Here is a 22,622-nt window from a genome sequence, read left to right as displayed (position 1 = left end):
GAATTATCATGGTCCACACACACCAACACAGTCGTGAAGAGGGCATTACAACGGCCTCTTCCCCCTCAGGAGGCTGTAAAAAATTTGTTATGGACCTTCAGATCCTCCAAAAGTTACACAGCTGCACCATTGAGAGTTATCTTGACTGGTTGCATCACCGCTTGGTATGGCAACTGCTTGGCATCGAGCCACAAGACGCTACATAGGGTAGTGCGTACGGCACAGTATATCAATGGGGCCGAGCTTCCTGCCATCCAGGATCTCTATACCAGACTAAAAATTGTCAAACTCCAGCAACCCAAGTCATAGACTGTTCTCTCTGGTACTGCACATCAAGCGGGAGTGATGCATCACATCTGGAACCAACAGGACCCTGAACAGCTTCTACCCCTAAGACATAAGACATACATTTTATTTGGCTGACCGACTGAGACCAACATGCCATAAGCACTGATAGGGAAACATGGTTTAAAGGGGCAATATGTGTTTTAAATTAATGATACAGGCCTACATCCATTAAAACAGTGGGGTGACCTGCATTGTTGTTTGAATCCCAGATTGCCACTTCAAAACATGTTTTATAATGACGCCAGATCAAGGGTGGGCCAATCCTCTATGATTCCCCTACCATAGTCCTTATGTAAAAATGTGTTTAGACCAAGTGATGGAGGACAGATATCAAAGGCCCTCGCTAAATGCTACTATTAAAGATGAAAGATTATGTCACCGGCCTACAATTCATTAAAATTGAAAAGCTGAAATGTCAGTAAGTATTCAACCCCTTTGTTTTGGCATGCCTAAATAAGATCAGGAAAATCAGCAAAAATGTGATAAACAACTCGCATAATAAGTTAATGTTGTAGTGTGCAATAGTAGTGTTTAACATGATTTTGGAATGACTACCTCATCTCTGTACCCCACATATAAAATCGGTACGGTCCCGCAGTCGAGCAGTGAATTTCAAACACAGATTCAACACCTCGCAAAGGGCACCCATTGGTAGATGGAGATGTGTGTGTGTGTGTGTGTGTGTGTGTGTGTACAGTGGGGCAAAAAGTATTTAGTCAGCCACCAATTGTGCAAGTTCTCCCACTTAAAAAGATGAGAGAGGCCTGTAATTTTCATCATAGGTACACTTCAACTATGACAGACAAAATGAGAAAAATCCAGAAAATCACATTGTAGGATTTTTTATGAATTTATTTGTAAAGAAAAAAGTATTTAATAAGAATATTTCATTCATTCAGATCTAGGATGTGTTATTTTAGTGTTCACTTTATAAAAAAATAAAGGGAACACTAAAATGGCCTGTCTCCTGGTAGCGCCTCCATGCTCTGGACACTACGCTGACAGACACAGCAAACCTTCTTGCCACAGCTCGCATTGATGTTCCATCCTGGATGAGCTGCACTACCTGAGCCACTTGTGTGGGTTGTATGTAGACTCCGTCTCATGCTACCACTAGAGTGAAAGCACCGCCAGCATTCAAGTGACCCAAACATCAGCCAGGAAGCATAGGAACTGAGAAGTAGTCTGTGGTCACCACCTGCAGAACCACTTTTATTGGGGGTGTCTTGCTAATTGCCTATAATTTCCACCTGTTGTCTATTCCATTTGCATAACAGCATGTGAAATTTATTGTCAATCAGTGTTGCTTCCTAAGTGGACAGTTTGATTTCACAGAAGTGTGATTGACTTGGAGTTACATTGTGTTGTTTAAGTGTTCCCTTTATTTTTTTGAGCAGTGTATATATATATATATATCTAAAAAGTTATATATGTAAACTATTTTTTACATTGATTATCCCTTTGACCATGGTGACGTTATTATAACACTTTGGATGGTGTATCAATACACCTAGTCACTACAAAGATACAGGAGTCCTTCCTAACTGCCAGAGGAAGGAAACCGCTCAAGGATTTAATCATGAGGCCAATGGCGACTTTAAAACAGTTAGAGTTGAATGGCTGTGATAGAAAACTGAGGATGGATCAACAATATTGTAGTTACTCCACAATACTAACCTAATTGACAGAGTGAAAAGAAAGCTTGTACAAAATAAAATATTCCAAAACATGCATCCTGTTTGCAACAGAGCACTAACGCAATACTGCAAGAAATGTGTAAAGCAATTAACTTTTTGTCCTGAACACTGGGTGTTATATTTCGGGCAAATCCAATACGACACATTACTGAGTACCACTCTCCATATTTGCAAGCATAGTGGTGGCTGTCGCAGTCACAAAAACCATCAAGCACTATGATTAAACTGGCTCTCATGAGGACTGCCACAGGAATGGAAGACCCAGAGTTACCTCTGCTACAGAGAAGTTCATTAGAGTTAACTGCACCTCAGATTGTGAAGCATTTATTTGGGCTGCAGAGTTAAAGTAACAGACATCTCAACAACTGTTCAGAGGAGACTACGTGAATCAAGCCTTCAGGGTCAAATTGCTGCAAAGAAACCTCTACTAAAAGGACACCATTAAGAAGAAGAGACTTGCTTGGGCCAAGAAACACATTAGACCCGGAGGAAATCTGTTCTTTGATCCAAATGTGCGATTTTTGGTTCCAACCACCACGTCTTTGTGATTCGCAGAGTAGGTGAACGGATGATCTCTGCATGTGTGGTTCGCACCATGAAGCATGGAGGTGGTGGTGTGTTGGTGCTTTGCTGGTGACACTGTCAGTGATTTATTTAGAATTCAAGGCACTTAACCAGCAAGGCTACCACAGCATTCTGCAGCGATACACCATCCCATCTGGTTTGCGCTTAGTGGGACTATCATTTGTTTTTCAACAAGACAATGCCCCAATACACTTCCAGGCTGTGTAAGGGCTATTTGTCAAGAAGGAGAGTGATGGAGTGCTGCATCAGATGACCTGGCCTCCACAATCACCAGACCTCAACCCAATTGAGATGGTTTATTATGAGTTGGACCGCAGATTGAAGGAAAAGCATCCAACAAGTTCTCAGCTTATGTGGGAACTCCTTCAAGACCGTCGGAAAAGCATTCCTCATGAAGCTGGTTGAGAGAATGCCAAGAATGTGCAAAGCTGTCATCAAGGCAAAGGGTGGCTACTCTGAAGAACCTAAAATATATTTTGATTTGTTTAACACTTTTTTGGTTACCACATGATTCCATATGTGTTATTTCATAGATTTGATGTCAATGTAGAAAATAGTAAAAATAAAGAAAATCTGTATAAACAATGTTTTGATGAAAATAAATAAATGACTTCTTATAACCCATACAAACACATTGAATAACAGAATCATGACATGGAACAACATATCGTCCCCAAAAAAAGCTTCTCTCAAATGTTGTGCACAAATTTGTTTACATCCCTGTTAGTGAGCATTTTTCCTTTGCAAAGATAATCCATCCACCAGTTTTCAGCTCATGAAACATGGGACCAACACTTTATATTTTAGTTCTGTGTAGTTTGTAGGCCAAACCGTTTTTGTGCGGATGCGGTGAATTGAGACACATCCAATTACAAAAAAAAGTGACTTGTATGAGGATTTCTTTTATTATGCCAATTAGACATCGATCTAAGGGCATTAATCCCACTTTGAAACAACAAAATGTGGGAAAAGTTCATACTTTCTGAAGGCACTGTGTGATTAAGACTGTCTGTGAATCAGAAGGGGTTTATGTGAGAACGGTAAACTCGTGTCCTGCATACTGCAGCTTCTTGTCATTTCAGCTTCTCTACAAGGACAATAATGTCCACAATCGAAATGCAATCAAACAGTGGCATTGTCTACATTTCAACAGAAATATGTCTACATTTCCCCCACACTTGATATTCCCCCCTCCCCATCCCTCCCCCATTCTACTCTATCCCCTCCCACCGTCCTCTATCCCCTTCCACAATACTTCTTTCCCCTAACCCAGCCCCACCCCCCACTTTTAGCCCAAATTACATACTTTTGACATTAATAGTAGTACACTATCGAGTGATAGGGTGGCATTTGAGATGCAACCCTGGCCCAGTACATTCCACAGGTTCTAAACATGGCCGGATGGGAGAGGAGGAGTGACTGGTGTCATTGACCTCGCTGCAATGAAGATCAATGTCTCGCAGAGAGGAGATGAGTCGGGAAGAATAGCAGAGTCCTGCATTTGGAAGTCTTGTAAACAATTGTGGATGTTTTAACTGGGGGCACAGACCCAGACAAAAACAACAAGGCATGGTTTTACAACCCTACCAAAAAGGTAGAACACATCTGGTTTACATATTTGCTAGGTTCATAACACATAATTCTTTGATTATTCAGACAATGGTTTTTGCATATGATTTCCTTTTTTTGCACACTGTTTGGGGGCTGACCTCCACTGGAAAATAACATCTTTGTTACAGAACTAGGTTGAGGATTCCTTCCTATCTGGGAAGGAGATACATCTAACCCCTGAAGGTCACCCCCCCCCCCCCTGTCTGTTCTGCTGTAACCAGGCAGCTGAGGAATGCTGGAACACAGATTTAAAACTCATGGTTCTGGAATATGTTGTCAGGATTCTGTAATATGGGGCAACAGGCAAAGGTCTTGTGTTTCCAGCGAGAGTTACTTTGGGAAAATTCTAGAAAGGAACAGGAAACTAAGATTGACAAGACATGATGTCGAAACCCAATTTTTCATGTTTGTGTTTATGTTTGTCTTTTAGCGCCTGGCTTCCTGGAAAGTATTTACCCTCGTTCTCTGCTAATAAAACACACATGGAAGCTTCAATCCATACAAAGAGAAGCACAGCTGCTTTCCAGGGGAAAAAAAAAATACCGATAACTCGATGCAATACCCTGGCAACACCCACAGCGTTCTTTGAAAGGGGTAGGACTATACTGCAATACATTTGGGCCACAGATGATTCAAAGCAAACGGTTCAATGGGTGCAGACCAGACGGGGATAAGACTGTAGGCCTGTATTCCCGGGGCCTTCTCTGTGCTCTGTGACATCCCCGGCCGGCGTCTGGTTTCTAGGTGAACGGAGACACAGAATGTGTGCTAATGGGACGCCAGACCAGACTGTGGCCTGGGCCCAAGGGGGTGTGGGGGGGGGGGGTCCTAAAGCCCTGCTGCTGAGACTTTAACAGGGTTAAGTGGGGCTGGAATGTTGGAGTCATTACATGAAGACAAAATAATGAGCTAGAGAGAAGGAGTAGGGGAGAGTGAAAGTAGAAGAAAGAGGAAGTAGTAATAGAGATATGAATTAGGGTGAGAGTTGAAGAGGGAGAACAGAGTGTGAATAAAGAGTGTGTGTTATGAAATTGTTGTGGGTTGGTATTGGGAAGGATACCCGGTTGGGAGGATGGGAAAGGGGAAAATGACGTGTTAGTAATAATATTGCGTGTCCGATTGCACAACCCACAGGGGTTAGGCAGGAACTCCGATACCGGTTTGAGGCTCCACTCCCCTGCATGTTCCAATTCCACACGTCCCTATTGGCTCAGGCTTGTCCAGAGAAACATCACCATGCTGTCCAGAGATGGCCGGATAAGAGATCACGAGGGGCATTTAAATCCAGTCCGGATGAAAATATTGAGCTAAATAATATATTCTGTTTACAAAAAAAAAGACCAGAATAATCAGGATCTATCCTTTTTTGACACTGGGTGTTAGGCCAGGGATGTTAGCCGCAGACGCACCAGGGTTGGGGCCAATTCCATTTCAATTCAGAAAGTAAACCAAATTCCATTTAATTCCACGTTCCTCATTTAATACCATTTTTATTGAGTTTTAATGTACTTCCTGAATTGACTAGATTTTATCTGGAATATCCCCTAACATTGCACACCACTCTTTTTTTGGCCTAATCCACAGCATATTCCTTCATGGGTTCCCACAGGGAGGCTGGGCAGCTGCATGTTATGATGAATCTTTCCTTAGCAATGCAACACCTTCGTAGAGTGGTGCCAGCCAGCAACAAAGGAAGACATCTTGCCTTTAGCTGGTGATAGGTGGACCAGGAAGAGTTTCAGGTTCGGCTCCACGTGAACGTATTTCAGTGCCAACGACTTCAAACTACTTGTCCTGACAGCACACTGCTCTCTCTCTGCACCGGCTTCGATAGGGCTGTGACAGCCTGGCACCTATAATTAGGCTGTTTTACCTTTAGTTCATCTTCAACCTATCACGTTGGAGCTACCATCGTTGTTTTCCTGTCATCTCCCGTCAACAGACTTCTCATTAATCAAACCATTTAAGTCTTACGTATTGTGACATTTCAGTTTTGTTGAATGCTGTAACATTTACAATCAAATAATTAAGAGAGAATTGATATACTGATGTATACTACTGTTGATGGGTGGTAAATCAAGTAGGCTGTCAATCTAAGTCGTGATGGGTGGAAAGGTGACCCTCTAGATTACTGCACAGGGGAGGTTTCAAGCCAGTGTTGCATGCTCTACCATTCACCTTTGGCCCATATAGGTCAATGAAAGCAAAAAAAAAGGACAATTTGAATATTCAAATCGAAAAGCTAGATTCATGAACTCTCAATACAACTACCACCGAAGGACAAATGCTCTCTGTTCCTTGGCAACCGGACGTATTAATACTTTAATCGCAATAGGAATTTGCTTGACAAAAACTCCCTCCTCCCAGGCACTGTTCATAGCAAGCACTCGACACTTGACAGCAGGGTCATATTCAACCTAGGTTACATGCTGCTTCATAAAAACATTATAGGTGTAATTGAGAGTAAGGCTTAGTATAGCCTATCTACCTGCATAGAATACAACCCAAACATTACTCAAAAAAGACTCAGACAGTACACAGGCCTTGAAAACCAGCCTTGGGCTACCTACAGTGTACCATACTCCCATTGTTCACCTCCTGCCTGTCTGTCTGTCTGTCAGAGAATATAACAACAACAAAAAACATGACCCAGACAGAGCTGAGCAGAGCAGGGTAGGGAGGACACCGTGCTCCGGTGAGGGGTAGTTGTGCGCTACTAGCTTAATTACCACAGTGACGCTGGTGACAAGATGGGGCCAGCGACAGGGACGGTGACGTCACCCAGCAGAGCGGCGACTCTGTTGAACGGGAGGGGGGAGGGGAAGGCTGTGCATATTACAACAACAGATGGGAGCAGCGATCAAAGCAAGCCACATCAAAGTAAGCCAAGGCTCCTAGTCTACGCTTAGACAACAAACGCCGTACACAACACAAAGTCTATACTGGCCATATAAGCAGACAGATGCAGGGACGTCGGCCCTATTCACATACAACCTTGAAATATAGATGTCAACACTAAGAAATACATAGGCCTAGATGGGTCAAAAAGAGGTGGTGTACGAATCAATCTTACCAGCCATTCTTTATTTGTTGTATGAAAAGGATGACAGAGCTTACAGAACTAAATCTGTTACGGACATTAAAATAGTGGCTCACACAATAATCCATTATAGATTTTCAGAAGGACAAAACAACCTTGCGGTGGAGTTAATATCAGAATCAGTAATACAAATTGCCTCCATAGGTTGTAAGCTATGACTCGGCTAGCCTACCCTTTGAACATCTTTCGCCACGCAAACCAAGCGCCTATTCCAGTTCGTGGAAGGCCTACACATGACATAAATGTCAATAGAAGCGGGAGCTGTGAGGGCTGGGCTGCTGTCTCACAGACGGGCGCTAGGCTCCACTCCTCCTCCAGACTACTGCACCATCTGACCGGCAGCAGCTCTCCTCTATGTATTATTGAGCAGGCCAGACAAGGCAGGCTGCTGGGCTGCAGCTAGCTCACCGCAAGGTCCGGGCTGGGCCCTCCCTCACTCTAGGCTTAGCACCAGCCCTGGAGGAGACCGGCTCAATGTACCAATCCTAGCCTAGCCTCCTCTCTGTGTCGTCTGGTTTTGTGTCTGATTTTGGCAAGGGAGATGACCAATTGTTTGTTGCCTGGGCTTGTATCAGTTGCCAATGTAAAAAAGTGTGGACAAAGACGAGCACATTACAATCACATAAAGGGAAAGAGTTGTGTACCGATGAAATAGAATGATCGAGAATAAAACATGTTTAAAAAAAATGTTTTAAGGCAATTCAGCTGCTGAAAGGACTGCAGTTGAAATAAGGATTGGGGATTAAATGTAAATTAAACTAACCCTATATCAGCAGCATTCCAAATGGCATCCCATTTCCTATATAGCGCATTACTTTAGCCGTGGACTTTTGCCATAAGACCAACATGGGAGGGAAAAACCCAAGATGACTCTTAGTGTTCCTAATGGCATCCCATTCACCACCGCAGACTCTGGTAAAAAGTAGTGCACTATATAGGGAATAGGGTGCCATTTGTTAAGTAGCCTTTGGCTGTTGCCTGGATATAACATCAGTCTGACTGCTGGAGAGTCTCAATCAGCTGGTTGGGTTAGTTAGCCTAGTGGACCATGTGAACTGCCAGTATTCTACTCGGCCAATCTGGTTGGCTGTTGATGCTGAAACAGGAAGAGGAAACAGAGCGGCCTGTGTGTGTGCGTGCGCGCGCGTGTTGAATGAGTCTCAGGCCTTGGTAGAAGACTAGGAGTGGGCATTGTGAATGAAAAAAAAAAAGAGTTTCTGTGTAACAATTGGAAAAAGTGTATGGGTGTCGATGTTCTCATGCCTTGTTTTGTGTGTGTGGGAAAGACTGGTACGTATCCATGCATTTTGATTTCGGCCTATGCATGCACCATGTCCAGTGCCCACGCTGACTAATATACTCATAACAAGTTGTCAGTAGTTCCAGTTGATTTTGCATGAGTAGACCTAGCCAATACCAAATGTGTGTGTCTTCTTATTCCACCTCTGAGCATCCAGTCCACTTTCTAGACTGTTGAATGAGAAGGGACAAGGGGGCTGAGGCGGGGGGAGGAAGGCTGAGGAGCCCGAGAGTCTGAGCTTCTGGCAGGGCCAAATCCTTACCACGGCAGCGTTAGGGCAGGAATCTTCTTTCCAAACAAACCCTGAGCAGAGCCCAGTAGACTGCTCTCTCTGCCCCGACTCCCAACATCTGTCCTGCCTGCCGGAAAATAAACTCAACAAGAACCCAGTGGCTTCCTCCATGGCACAGCCCACCGGTCCCGGAATGTGTATTGTTGTCCACAGACAATGTCAGAAAACAACAAGATTATCTCCAACGCATTAGTGCCTCCTTGAAATTAACACAAACACATACTCAGTGGAAAGTGTATTAGGTACACCACACCGTTCACGGAAATGGTTTGCTCCTACAGTCAAGTGGCCATGGCTTGCTATATATCTATTATAGCAGGCAGACAGGCATCAAGGCATTCAGTTACTGTTCGATTGAACGCTAGAATGGGCTAAACGAGTGACAAATAACTTTTGGGGCGGTATAATTGGCGGTTCCAGTATCTGCGAAAGGTCCGGCCTCCTGTGCTTTTCACATACGACAGTGTCTAGGGTTTACCAAGAATGGTGCAAACAAACAAAGAACATCCAGTCATTGGCAGTCCTGTGGGTGAAAACAGTTTGTTGATGAGATATCGAAGGAGAACGGCAAGAATTGTGCAAGCTAACAAGCAGGCCTCAAAACGGACAAATAACAGTTGTGTTCAGAAAGGCATCTCGGAACGCACAACTGGTCGATCCTTGTCACGGATGGGCTGTTGCAGCAGACGACCTCCCTGGGTTCCACTTCAATCAGCTACAAACAAGAAGCGGCTCCAGTGGGCACGTGGTCATCAACACTGGACAATTGAGGAATGGAAAAACATTGCCTGGTCCGACGAATCCCGGTTCCTGTTGCGTCATGCTGATGGCAGAGTCAGGATTTGGCGTAAACAGCATGAGTCCATGACCCCACCTTGCCTGGTGTCAACGGTACAGACTGGTGGCAGTGGTAATAATGGTGTACGGAACGTTTACCTGGCACACATTATTTTCCTTGATATCAATTGAGAAATGTTTCCATACCCCGAAGAGTTCAGGCTGTTCTGGAGGCATAGGGGGGTCCGCCACAATACTAGCTGGGTGTACCTAATAAACTGTGTGTACATATAGGCCTAAGCACGCGACAGGGGAAGGAGGCTCACGCAGGGAGCATCAGGGCTTGTAGCCTTTAAAGCGCTTTCAACAGGTTTAGGATTACATGAGAATCTTAAGTAAAGCCTAATTCACAGACAGATTGATACACTACCCCCGACCCCACTGAGAAAATATGCAAATATTGAGTTATCTGCGGCCCCATGACTGATGATGTCATGCTAATATGGTTAACATACATGGTTTCTGTTGACTTCCTTTTTCTCCGTAAAATGACATGCTATTTCAAATGTAGTCACGAGTTGTTGTTAAACATACAATGGTCTAAGAGAAACCACGTGAGGGTGTCAACTTGAGGAAAACATAGCGGCAAGACGTCTTAAAATCTGATGCCAAAATCCTGTCCACTTACACCCTTTGCTTTGCTTTTGTTTTCACATTTTCCACTTTCTCGCGTGTAACCTTTGAATTACACCATTTATAATGACATTTTAATAGTTGTATTGTGTAGCAGTGTGTAGGCCTTTAGTTTAGTGTATATTTTAGTGTGTCAAATCTGCCAACCTCCAAGTTTGGAGGGCACAGATGTCTAGCATGCAAAAATCAATTGGTTTACGGCCTGGTCTTAAAAAAAGAGGACTCAATAGCATCGTAATTCCTTGGTCACAGCGCCCGCCTGCCTCCATTTTGTAATAAACCTACTCCTAGCTGTGAGGTACAATTACGGGGGTAGTAGCCTACAGCAAATAAAAATCCACTGCAATATGAGGATGTTGTGTTTCTAGAGGATTCGAGCCTGGGGTGGTACAGTTTAGTGGAGTCCCCAGTGGTGCAGTCCCCAGTGGTCCTGAGGCAGCAGATAGCCTGAGCCCCAACCAGCCTGTCTTCTCCTCGCTCTCTGCCCTGTAATCTCATTTTCCATCCAGCAGACCTTTCTTCCACAGAGCAGCAGAAACAGGACTCATTTGGCCCAGGGATGAAGCATGCTCCTGGGGGACTGAGAACGCCCCCCCCTTAACTATAATAATACTTGAGACTAAGCGATATGGAGACCAAATTAATAGCATCGTCATCTCTTTTATTTTTAGATCATTGTAACAGTCAGTTCCTCAACCCCCACCATTTCCAACTGAAACAGAGAAAGTTATTACTAGTGTTTTCTAAAACAACAAAGGAGGGAACAAGTACATTAGACATTAAAATGAAATAGGCCAAGACCACCATGCGCAGCAGAAGACAATATATACACAAACCTTGCACACAAACCTTGCAAACTACACCCATTCACAAGCAATCAGAAAAGTGCCATATAGGCATGCGAGCACAAACACACTAAGCACATTAGCCTTATTCACACTGCCACCCACACACTGGAGCCCTTTCATTATGGGCCCGGCTCTGCGGGCGCTGCCAGTTACAGATGATGGGGTGTGAGAGAGAGAGAGAGAGAGAGGAGGGGGGGATAGATGGGACTATAGGAGGAGGGAGGGACTCTGCTGCAGGTACTGAGGCAGCACACAGAGACGGGATGAGAAGAGCTCTTCACACACACACCGAGCTCGGGCTATGCCTATTGGGATAGGGGGAGGAGAAGGAGGCGGGGCAGCAGCACTCTCTAAATGAAACCAAGGGTGTGTTGCAGCTACCAAGAACTGACCAGGAACTGATGAGCATACTAGCTCACACCTCCGCTGTGCCTCCAAGCACTTTATTACTAAGGTAGGCAACCGTAGCCGAAATGTTGACCGCATCCTACCCTATCCAGTACATCCATACAAACAAGCACGTGCTCCATTGAACCGTAGGCCGTCTCAAATAGGGCTCGCTACTCAACGTCTGGAATAAATTGTCGTAGAGCTTGTTCAGCAGAAGATCACTTTGACGAACGCCATGCAAAGGGTAGGGAGACAAAGCCCAAGGCTGCTAGGTTCTGAAAGACTGAAAAATGGCAACCTTGATATAGAGCATCCAAATGTCATATTCCATCAACCCTTTGTCTCGCAAAAGGTCAGAGGAGTTCTCGCCGATAAAGCGTTAATCAGACTGATGTCCCAAAGTAATTCTGTCATTCTGAGGAGGAAGGACCTGAAGAATCTGACAAGCAGAGCAAGAGAGGACATGCTGCTTGGCCTGAAATAGAAAATCCACATCCTTTTTTAAATGTATTTTTTTATAATAATAATAATAATAATAATAATATAGGTTGATTGACTAATAAAGGCTCCATTCTGTATTAGTTGGTAGCACTGTCCCTGGTTAGCTTATCTATGCTCGGTTTTTTTTGTATATTTTTTTTTTACCAAGGTGCATTGGGTAGTCCAATGGGTATACGCTGTGAGTCACATAGGCCTTTATTAGCCTGGGGTGAAGAAATATTATCATAGATGATCACGTTACTATAAAATGCTCCCACTGGACTAGTAAGGCCTAATAAAAACAGAATATCCAAACACAGAAAGAAACCAAGCGAGCGTAACATGGAGGAGAGAGGCAGAGGTCAACAAGAAATCTAACCCTATGGGTAATGATACACCACAGTTCACAATGGCGGCACTCCTTCCTTTTCTCAGCTCCCAAACACACAAACTGGTCTGTCAGCCACCTTAGCTCGACTGGAGTGTGATGCACAACAGGAAACACATCGCCACACACACGCATACCCACTTCCTGTATCTGTTAAAGAGCGGGAGGAGAAACTGAGAAGGCGATGCGACATCTGGTTTGTTGAACGAACAAAGCTCGCCTGGTCTCTGCGCCTCTGACTCAAAAACACACTGCCCACATGTCGCACAAAAACACACACGGCGACACAAACAAAGTGGCTCACATTGGCAGCTCCGGAGTAGTGCACAGAGGGAGCTGCCCTTTAAAACAAGTCACTCTCCTCTCTCTGCTGCAGGCAACAGGATACCTGAGCAGCCAATCTATTCTATTTACACTGAATACCACAGCTACTTCTCACACACAGGCTCTATTATGTACCGTGTATGAGGGAGGCTTCACTTTACTTGGTTAGAACTTTTCTTTCTCCATAACATGTTGCTACAGCGTCACACGTTAGCCAGTTCATCCAAACCAGACACTAAACACGCCTAACCTTTCATACACACAAAAGAGAATATGAGCTGTGGTTTTTGTGTTACAATAGAGCCGAGACCAGCTACGCTGTTATCTTGTTCCTGATACTGTGACAGATGTTTTACATGTGTGACCTGCTCCCCTCTAGCCGACCCCTCCTCTTGAGTACACACGCCATCTAAGGGTTCTTCAATTCCTTCTCGAGCAGCAGCGGAACTCGTTTCACAGTGACATGACCAGGTTTTATAACCACTAACCAGTTCCCCTGCAGCCCCCAGCATCTCTAACTGTAGACCTAGGAGCTCCTCTTAAAAGGGAGGTAGGGTAGTAACCACATGTTAATATAAGTAGGTGGGGAAACCATCCACAGTCCACACTTCCCTTTAAATTGTCCAGCAGAGGGACATTTGGCCAATCAAATGGCTTAGAGGTAATTTATATGCAGAATGCAGACTCAGGCAAGGTGTTCACCTGCAGCCACAATGAATAAAGCGCTCAACCATGAAGGAACACACACGTTTATTTTGAAAAGAAGCACTGTCCACTAGAAAGGCAATCCAGGTTATAACCTCTGAAGGGGAAAGAAACTGGCCAGGTTCGGATTACTTATTTCTAACACATGCAGGTGTGGATGAGACACTGGCACACACACACGCACGTAAGCACGCAGGCACAGAGTGCCTGCATGTGTCAAAATAACTAATCTTTCGACTCGTTTAGTTCATTTGAGTAAGTAATACCCAGAGCACGTGGGACCCCCCTACCGGTGAACGATGAACAGAAAACTCACAAACCTCTTGGTCACAATAAGGGGATTGTTCGAGCTGTAATATGAAACAGACTTGTAAATGCGTATGCTTAAACAATTAACATTTGTTGATTGCTAGGCATAAAAATAAGAGCATTTCTTGGTACATTTGAAACACGGTCTAATTATGGCCGCAACCAGACGAGTTTGTGAACAACTGTTGGCGGATGCATTGCTTGACTGCCGTGAGGGAGAACTGCGAACTGCAGCACCTCAGAGGTTGTTGAGCAGAGGTGGTGTATGTTTTCGTTCTACAAAGCTGTGTCCATCGTAACATTCAATAATCAATTAATTGAATTCATTCTTGCCAGGAATATAGTATATGCATATGATTAGTATGTGTGGATAGAAAACACTCTGACGTTTCTAAAACTGGTTAAATCATGGCTGTGACTATAACAGAGCGTGTGTTTCATCGAAAAGCGCAAGAAAATCTGGTCACTGAAAACTGAAAAAAGTATCAATGCGCCACTTGCATGTATTGTTGAATGGAAACTAAATTAAATGGGGCCGAGATTGCAATTCCTACAGCTTCCACACGATGTCGCCAGTCTCATCATTTGCGGTGCCTTTGTTTCTTGGTCAAACGTACTAGAGAGATCACTTTCCATCCGGTCTACGACAGGAAGTTTTGGAAGAGAGATTTTGGAGCTATTGAATACACATCGCCCCGTGATCAATTTGATAGATTATTAACGTTTACTGATACCTAAAGTTGGATTACAAAAGTATTTCGAAGTGTTCTGTGAAAGTTTATCGTCAACTTTTTTAATTTAAAAAAATGACGTAGCGTTTTCAAACTGTGTTTTTTTCTGAATCACACATTTTCCATAGATGGCTTTTTTGGGTATATATGGACCGATTTAATCGAAAAAAATACCCAATAGTGATGTTTATGGGACATATAGGAGTGCCAACAAAGAAGCTCGTCAAAGGTAATGAAAGTTTTATATTTTATTTCTGCTATTTGTGTAGCGCCGGCTACGCGAACTCTTTTGTTTACATCGCATTCAGGTATTTCGGGGTGTTGCATGCTATCAGATAATAGCTTCTCATGCTTTCGCCGAAAAGCATTTTAATTATCTGACTTGTTGGCTAGATTCACAACGAGTGTAGCTTTAATTCACTACTCTGCATGTGTGTTTTAATGAACATTTGAGTTTTAACGAGTGCTATTAGCATTTGGCGTAGCGCATTTGCTGATGGCTAGATGAGACGATTGCGTCTCGGGTCGATGTAAGAGGTTAACCCTTCCTCATGGTTGGTGTCTTGATGGATTTGTCCAGAATTGTGTGACATTAAACATAGCTGTTCTTTCCATCCATTTATGGCAGTGTAAGTTGTCGTTATATCATTTATTAAGCTGTTAGACATGGAACTTGCCCAAAATAATTTATGCGATTGGAAAATCAAATGCTTCCAACCAAAAGAGTCACCTTAAAATAGACACTAAAAACCTAAATAGATACGGTCATTAACGTTTCTCTTCAATAATTATGGATAATACTTGTTTGATCTGCATTTGGTGTCGAGCTGTTTAATTACGCCGTGATAATTTCATATACAGTGGGGCAAAAAAATATTTAGTCAGCCACCAATTGTGCAAGTTCTCCCACTTAAAAAGATGAGAGAGGCCTGTAATTTTCATAGGTACACTTCAACTATGACAGACAAAATGGAGAGGAAAAAAAATCCTGAAAATCACATTGTAGGATTTTTTATTAATTTATTTGCAAATTATAGTGGAAAATAAGAATTTGGTCAACTACAAACAAGCAAGATTTCTGGCTCTCACAGACCTGAAACTTCTGCTTTAAGAGGCTTGTTACCTGTATTAATGGCACTTGTTTGAACTTGTTATCAGATAGTCTAGCTAGCTACATTTTTAGATATTAAACATTTCAATTTAGACAGAAACTGGTTTATTTCAAGTGTGCTGTTAGCTAGCTATTGTTAGCTGGCTGGGTCGCTAGCTAAGGTTATTTGTATGATCTTCTTCTTCGTATCTCAGACACATTTACTTGACTAGTCATAGCCATAGAACCTGGTTAGTTTGCTACCTGCAGATTCATGCATGGTAATAACATCATGAGTTGTGATTATGGTCCATTGTTTAGCTAGCTAGCTACATGTCTTCTACATAACTTCTTATGGCTGCAGGGGCAGTATTGAGTAGCTTGGATGAAAGGTGCCCAGAATAAATGGCCTGCTCCTCAGTCTCAGTTGCAAATATATGCAAATAATTTTTTTTCTCCCAAAAAAGGTAGAAATGTCATGTTTTAGGTCATTAAAATGTACTGCGACTGTTGTTTCTCCTAATTGAACTTTTTTTCACTGATTCTCTGTTTGAGAGAACGGGAGGTTTTACCAACATAGCACAGCCCTCATGGACATTTAATAATATAGATAACATGGGTGGTGGTGCACATAATGTCATTAATTTGGAACTGTTTTCCTGTATGTGGGTGGCAGAAATATTCACACACACATCCTATTATTACACTGTGCACATCCTCTGCATTTATAGCTACCATTTGGAAGAGGGCGTAAAAGAGCCTGGCTGATTTTCTTTTGTGGCTGGACCAATTCCTTTTGGCATGAACCAATTTATCGCGTAAATAAAACATGCCAGTGTTTCTTGACAGCATCTCCCACTTTTCGTGAGTTCAAAGTGTATGTAGTTATGAACATTACAGTGTCCTTTAGCAGGTCTATTTTTTAGAAGTTCATCTCGTGTTTTCCCCAATGCCAAATTAAGAGCTTCATCCACACATTGTGGAGAATAGCCTATTGGGGAGGAAGGGGGGGGGGGGGGGGGGGGGGGTTTCACACACAGCTCAGAATTGTGACAATTCTTTAGTAAAGGTTGAATTGTCTATTGTTCAGCTAATAGCTCCTCCTGCTACGCTTGTGAAAAACTAATAATAATACTTTTCCCCCTTTCCACTTGTTAAAGATTCCAATTGATAGTGTTTTAGCCACAATCGGCCCCAACCCCAATTAATACATTTGGGCACAGTCGATAGCGTGCTGGACTTCGGGCTAGAAAGTTGAGGGTACAAAACCTGGAGGCCAGGTCATTTGATGCAGCACTCCCTCACTCTCCTTGGTCAAATAGCCCTTACACAGCCTGAAGGTGTGTTTGGGTCATTGTCCTGTTGAAAACAATTGATACTCCCCCACTAAGCACAAACCAGATGATGGGATGGCGTATCTCGGAAGAATGCTGTGGTAGCCATGCTGGTTCAGTGTGCCTTGAATTCTAAATAAATCACAGACCATGTCACCAGCAAAGCACCCCCACACCATCACACCTCCATGATTCACGGTGGGAACCACACATGCGGAGATCATCTGTTCACCTTCTCTGCGTCTCACAAAGACACAGCAGTTGGAACCAAAAATCTCCAATTTGGACTCAGACCAAAGGACAGACTTCCTACCCGTCTAATGTTCATTGCTCGTGTTTCTTGGCCCAAGCAAGTCTTCTTTTTATTGGTGTCCTTTATATGTTTTCTTTGCAGAAATTCGACCATGAAGGCCTGATTCACGTAGTTTCCTCTGAACAGTTGATGTTGAGATGTGTCTGTTACATGAACTCTGAAGCATTTATTTGGGCTGCAATTTTTGAGGCTGGTAACTCTAATGAACTTATCCTCTGCAGCAGAGGTAACTCTGGGACTTCCTTTCCTGTAGCAGTCCTTACGAGAGCCAGTTTCATCATAGCGCTTGATGGTATTTGCGACTGCACTTGAAGAACCGTTCTAAGTTCTTGACATTTTCCGGATTGACTGACCTTCACGTCTTAAAGTAATGATGGACTGCTCTTTCTCTTTGCTTATTTGAGCTGTTCTTGCCATAGTATGAACTTGGTATTTTACCATTATATTCTACCATCCATACCTTGTCACAACAACTGATTGGCTCAAACGTATTGAGGAATGAAATTCCACCAATTAACTTTTAACAAGGCACAGCTGTTAATTGAAATGCAATCCAGGTGACTACCTCATGAAGCTGGTCAGGCGAATGCCAGGCAAATGCCAAGAGTGTACAAAACTGTCACCAAGGCAAAGGGTGGCTACTTTGAAGAATCTCAAATATATTTTGATTGTGTGTCCAAACTTTTGACTGGTACTGTATGAGAATGCGAAGGAAATATATATATATATTTTTGGACACACGCAACTCAATATTAGGAAGGTGTTCCTAATGTTTGGTACACTCAGTGTATTTAACCCCATATTTTTGGGGTGCACAAAACTACCTCCATACGTTCATTCGTTTGTATGGGTTACCTTCAGACGAGGCCTCGGACACTTGTGGGGGCCGTAGAGCAAAACGGAGAACACCACCGTGTTTGTGAGTCACGCCCTTTCCATTGTCATTCATAGCTCAAACCATTCAGACGCCACACACACGTTTTTGTGAGAAGACTGATTTTCGGGATGTCTTGTGGTCTGAAACGCCGCTGTAGCTCTGCCACCTTCTCACAGAAGGTTTCAAAAGAGAGCACCAAATATAGGCCTACTCTGTCTTCTGCACAAACAACTCAATCTGACCAACAACAAAAAAAAGATGTACATGAAGAGGAGCCTCTTGTTGACATGTTTTCCAATCCCCCTGGATTGTAAATAAGACTGATGTCATATCATATAACATCATATAAACTGAGACTCCCCATTTCATTCATTTCAGAAGACAGTCTAAACCTAGTAGCCTACCATGCCCTGAAACCACACATGAACATGACCGTCTGTACCCCATCCATCTTTCAGGGGTATTCTTCCTAGGCTTTAAGTTATGCTGGTTTTCTAAGAGTGCCTCAATCATCTTTGGACGGGAGGCTCGGAGCCAGTTCGGTTCCCTTGACTCCATTGGTGAAAAGCAAACACAGCGGTGAGAGAGACAGATGGTGAACGAGAGAGTGAGTAAGAGGGTGAGGGAGAGAGAACGGCTATGCTTCAAATCATTGCAGTCACATCGCCACAGGCAGAGACGTGTGGTGGTTAACTAGTATTTGTATGGTATTTTCCTACTACCGCAGAGTGTGAATGACTCTGGACAGCACTACTGCATACACAGTGTCATCGTGACTGCAAACACACAGTACGGAGGACTTGACCCCCATACCAATTTGAACATTAATAGATTCATGCATTTTTAAAAAGGGACTACACTGCCAGGTAATATTAAAAAGCCTGGTTACCATCTACCATCCTGATGTGTGCCAAATCCCAAGGGCACATCCCAGGAGTATTCACGAGGCCAACTTTATAACAGACTCCCAAAGTGCACACTGGGAAACCCTTGTTTCAAATGTGACATAGAACAAAGAGATCCGAGGCCAACCTCCCCGGAGAGCAACAAAAATTACTTAATGCCATTGTCTGCCTATGCATTGCTTGCTCTTTGAAGTTTGAGGTTGGTATCTGTATAGCACTTTCTGACAACCGCAGATGTGAAAAGGGCTCTACACATACATGTGATTGCATTTGAGTAAGAATGAGTCTTACAACTACTTTATAATTTCACTCTGTAGCTATTTCTTTCCCATTGTCATTGTGTTGTGCAGCCATGCTGTGGGTGTGTTACATAGCAGGTTCCATTTTCAATGAATCATAGGAAACATTAACGAGCCAAGAACAAGACATTTCAATGCCACTTCAGGCGTGTCTTGTACTTGTGAAAGGACAAGGCCCACCGGCTTATTTAAACTAAACTATCTTTCTGGTGGTTGCCCTAGCGAACTATTCAGTCAATGTGCTTGGAATTGTTTTAGTAGAGCCCAATATAAATTCCCAAACCAGTTATATTGATCTATCTGGTAGCAAGGGAAGGCACTAGCATCTTGTCCCCTGGCCCTGGGATAGGCCTAAACTTGGTCAGATGCATTGGCACAGCCTTGCAGTAACATCAGTTGAACCATTCAGCTGGGTTGTGTCCATCAGGCACTAAATAGAAGAAGTGAAAGAGGAAGGGACTACCTGGACTTGTCCAATAAACACTCATGTTCATTTTCTGTTGCAAAACAACAACAAAAATTACGCTGTGCCCTAAATCAACACAACCCTGATGAGGATAACACTACCATCCAACCCCCACGGGGTTCATTGTGTGTGTGTGGGGGGGTGAACCATATCCAACTTCTACAATAAGCTACATAAAGCTTTCCCGAGAATGCAGGCGTGTTGTCGTTTCAATCCCAAAATTAATCTAGTGGTGGTGGTGGGTGTCTGCTAATCCAGCATGCTCGTAATCTCCAGACTGATTAAACAGACAGTCTAATGCACCATGTGCTACCCAACACTGCCTTCTTTTTATATCAAGATTTTTTTGTTGTTGGAAACCTTCTGGTTTGATAAGAATGATGAACAACAAGAATGATCTATAATGGAAAAAATTTGAAAAAAAACTATTTTGTAGTGTACCTTTGGTTTGGGGCGAGATAACATGGTCATTACAGATAGACCTGTAGTGTGTGAGAGGAACAGATGAGTGCCATTTGAGACGCCACATTACAGTTGAGCACTGAGCAGCTAGAGTCAGTCCGGGCGTTTTTTTCCCCCATTCACTGCCCAGGGGTGCAGCTGAACAACAGGACCCAGGATATGGCGACATGTGGTGCGGACTGCATGGAAACGTCTAGAAAAGGGCTAACGGAGCCTGGCGTGAGAGACTGATGAACAGACATACCAAGGTGAATGTATCAACACAAGCCAGGGAAAGAAGAGACAAAAGGAAGGCAGAAATAAGAGAGAACAAACGGGACGGACATAAAGACGAGAAGCACCCACGCAAAGAAATCCAAACCAACCCTCTTGATTCGAGGATCCTGCGAGCTAACTGGCTCGACTGGAAAGCCAACGGACAGGTCAGCAAGCACGGAGGAGCAAGGACGTAGTGGATCCATTTGTAAATGAGCAGCTCGGGTCCTTAAATCACACGAAGGACTCTTGGCACAGCACTGTGAAGCACACAGAATAATTGAAGGACAGGGCACATAAGACCAAGCCTGTTGTTCCATAGTTTGGCTAGAAGCAGCTTAGTTCCTCTCATGCTAACTAGCCTAATGTAGGCCTAGGCTACAGTTATGTGCCAAACGGCCATGCAATAAAGGAAGCTGAGCGAGCATGACAGGATAAACAAACTGCTACAATTATGGTAATAAAACAAGACAGACTGGGAACCAATCAGGACTAAGCTCTCAACACACCAGTAACAGAAGGAAGAGGTCGGTAAGTGCTTGAGGGCTTTACTTATTTAAAACCTTCACACACCTCAAAGTCATCTCTCCCAATTTCCTTGCCATTGTTTTGGTGCAGAAGAATATAAAATACAGTTTTGCACTTAAAGCAAATTGGGATGCCAAAAGTATTGATACAAACACATCTCACACTCAATTTGCATTAGGTCAACATTCACATGCCCCACCGTCACTCACTATATTTCACACCAAGTTTAACATCAGTTGGAGGAAGGATAAGGACCTATTTCTCCATATTGCATTTGAAGGGATTGAAGGAAGAAAGGTATTGCACCGAGACCATGTGAGAATGAGTTGCAACAGCGACACGACAGTACATTAATACATGAGGCTTTGTGGAGATTCTCCTTAAGATGAAGAGGAGCCTGTGAGAGGTGAGCAGACGAGGAAGAGAGCGAGAAAAAAATAAAACACTACAAAAAATATAAACATCCTGTTAGCAAAGGCAGTGGAGTGGGTATGCATAATGGATGCTTGGCTAGTCTCAGGCTTTGAGACAGACAGCTGCTACTTGGGCTGATAGGAGGCACTGGTCTCTGGAAGAGGCCCCAAAAAAATGGATCGGACAGTGAAATGCACCAGAATAGGCCTATCATTATCCTGAGTCAGTGCACTGCAGCACTAAAGCTGAAGGAGGAGAACATCAGAGCCCATTTCCACAAAGCGTATTAGAGTAGGGAGTGCTGATCAAGGATCAGTTTTGGCTTGTAGATCATAATGAATAAGATTATATGGACAGATCCTAGATAAGCACTGCTACTCAGACGCTTTGTGGATAGGGGCCCAGAGCCTACTGGGCCATGTTGATCGGACACTTACCTGCACAGGTGACCTGTCCTGCATTTCAAACATGCTCTCCAGGAGCAAGACAGGTTTGCCTGGGGGTGTTTTGACATGGGGAAGGGGTTCACGGGGAGAAGAAAGGTCACCAGAAAGCACATGATTCTCAAAGCAACAGTATTTCACAAACACATTGAGCCTATGAATGAGTAGATATGAATCTAAAAACAACTCCTGTTAGGTAGAATTGAAAGCAATAGAAAATGAACACCGGCCACCTGCCAAACAGGGGTATATTTTGGCACTGGCGGGTAAGAATGTCTAACTCAACAGCCATGTTGGCACGTGGTAACACTTTGGACTCCACAGTGTGAGTGCTACATAAAAACAGTCAAGTATGGGCATAAGTGCGAGTTGTGATTTTTGCAAAATAAATGCTGCAGTAGCAGTTTTCAAAGTATTTCTGTCGTTTGGTTTCATATCTGGTAACGCACAAAGAAATCTTAATCCTAACGTTATAGCTATCCCACCTCGCACAGCAACACTGCCTGTCTGGAGGGTTGTGAGCACTGAAAGATTTGTTTATAGAAGCAATGGGCACAGGCATAAAAGTTGGTCTAATTTACTTAAGTCTACCACTTTGTCCTTGTGTTTCTTGGCTATTTACATAGTTTTGTTCACAAGCTCGGTTGCTTTTCAATGT

At 43.4% G+C, this 22,622-nt stretch overlaps 1 protein-coding gene across 5 annotated transcripts in view; it reads right to left on the bottom strand.

Moving 5' to 3' along the window:
• LOC109898296 (KAT8 regulatory NSL complex subunit 1) overlaps positions 1–22,622 on the bottom strand; it is a 73,902-nt gene that overhangs the window by 18,932 nt on the left and 32,348 nt on the right. The gene's annotated exons all lie outside the window — the stretch shown is intronic.

The sequence above is a fragment of the Oncorhynchus kisutch genome, linkage group LG10, assembly GCF_002021735.2.
Source record: "Oncorhynchus kisutch isolate 150728-3 linkage group LG10, Okis_V2, whole genome shotgun sequence".
Taxonomy (NCBI): domain Eukaryota; kingdom Metazoa; phylum Chordata; class Actinopteri; order Salmoniformes; family Salmonidae; genus Oncorhynchus; species Oncorhynchus kisutch.
Note: the sequence above shows the minus strand (reverse complement) of the source record. Positions and strands in the feature narration are given on the sequence as shown.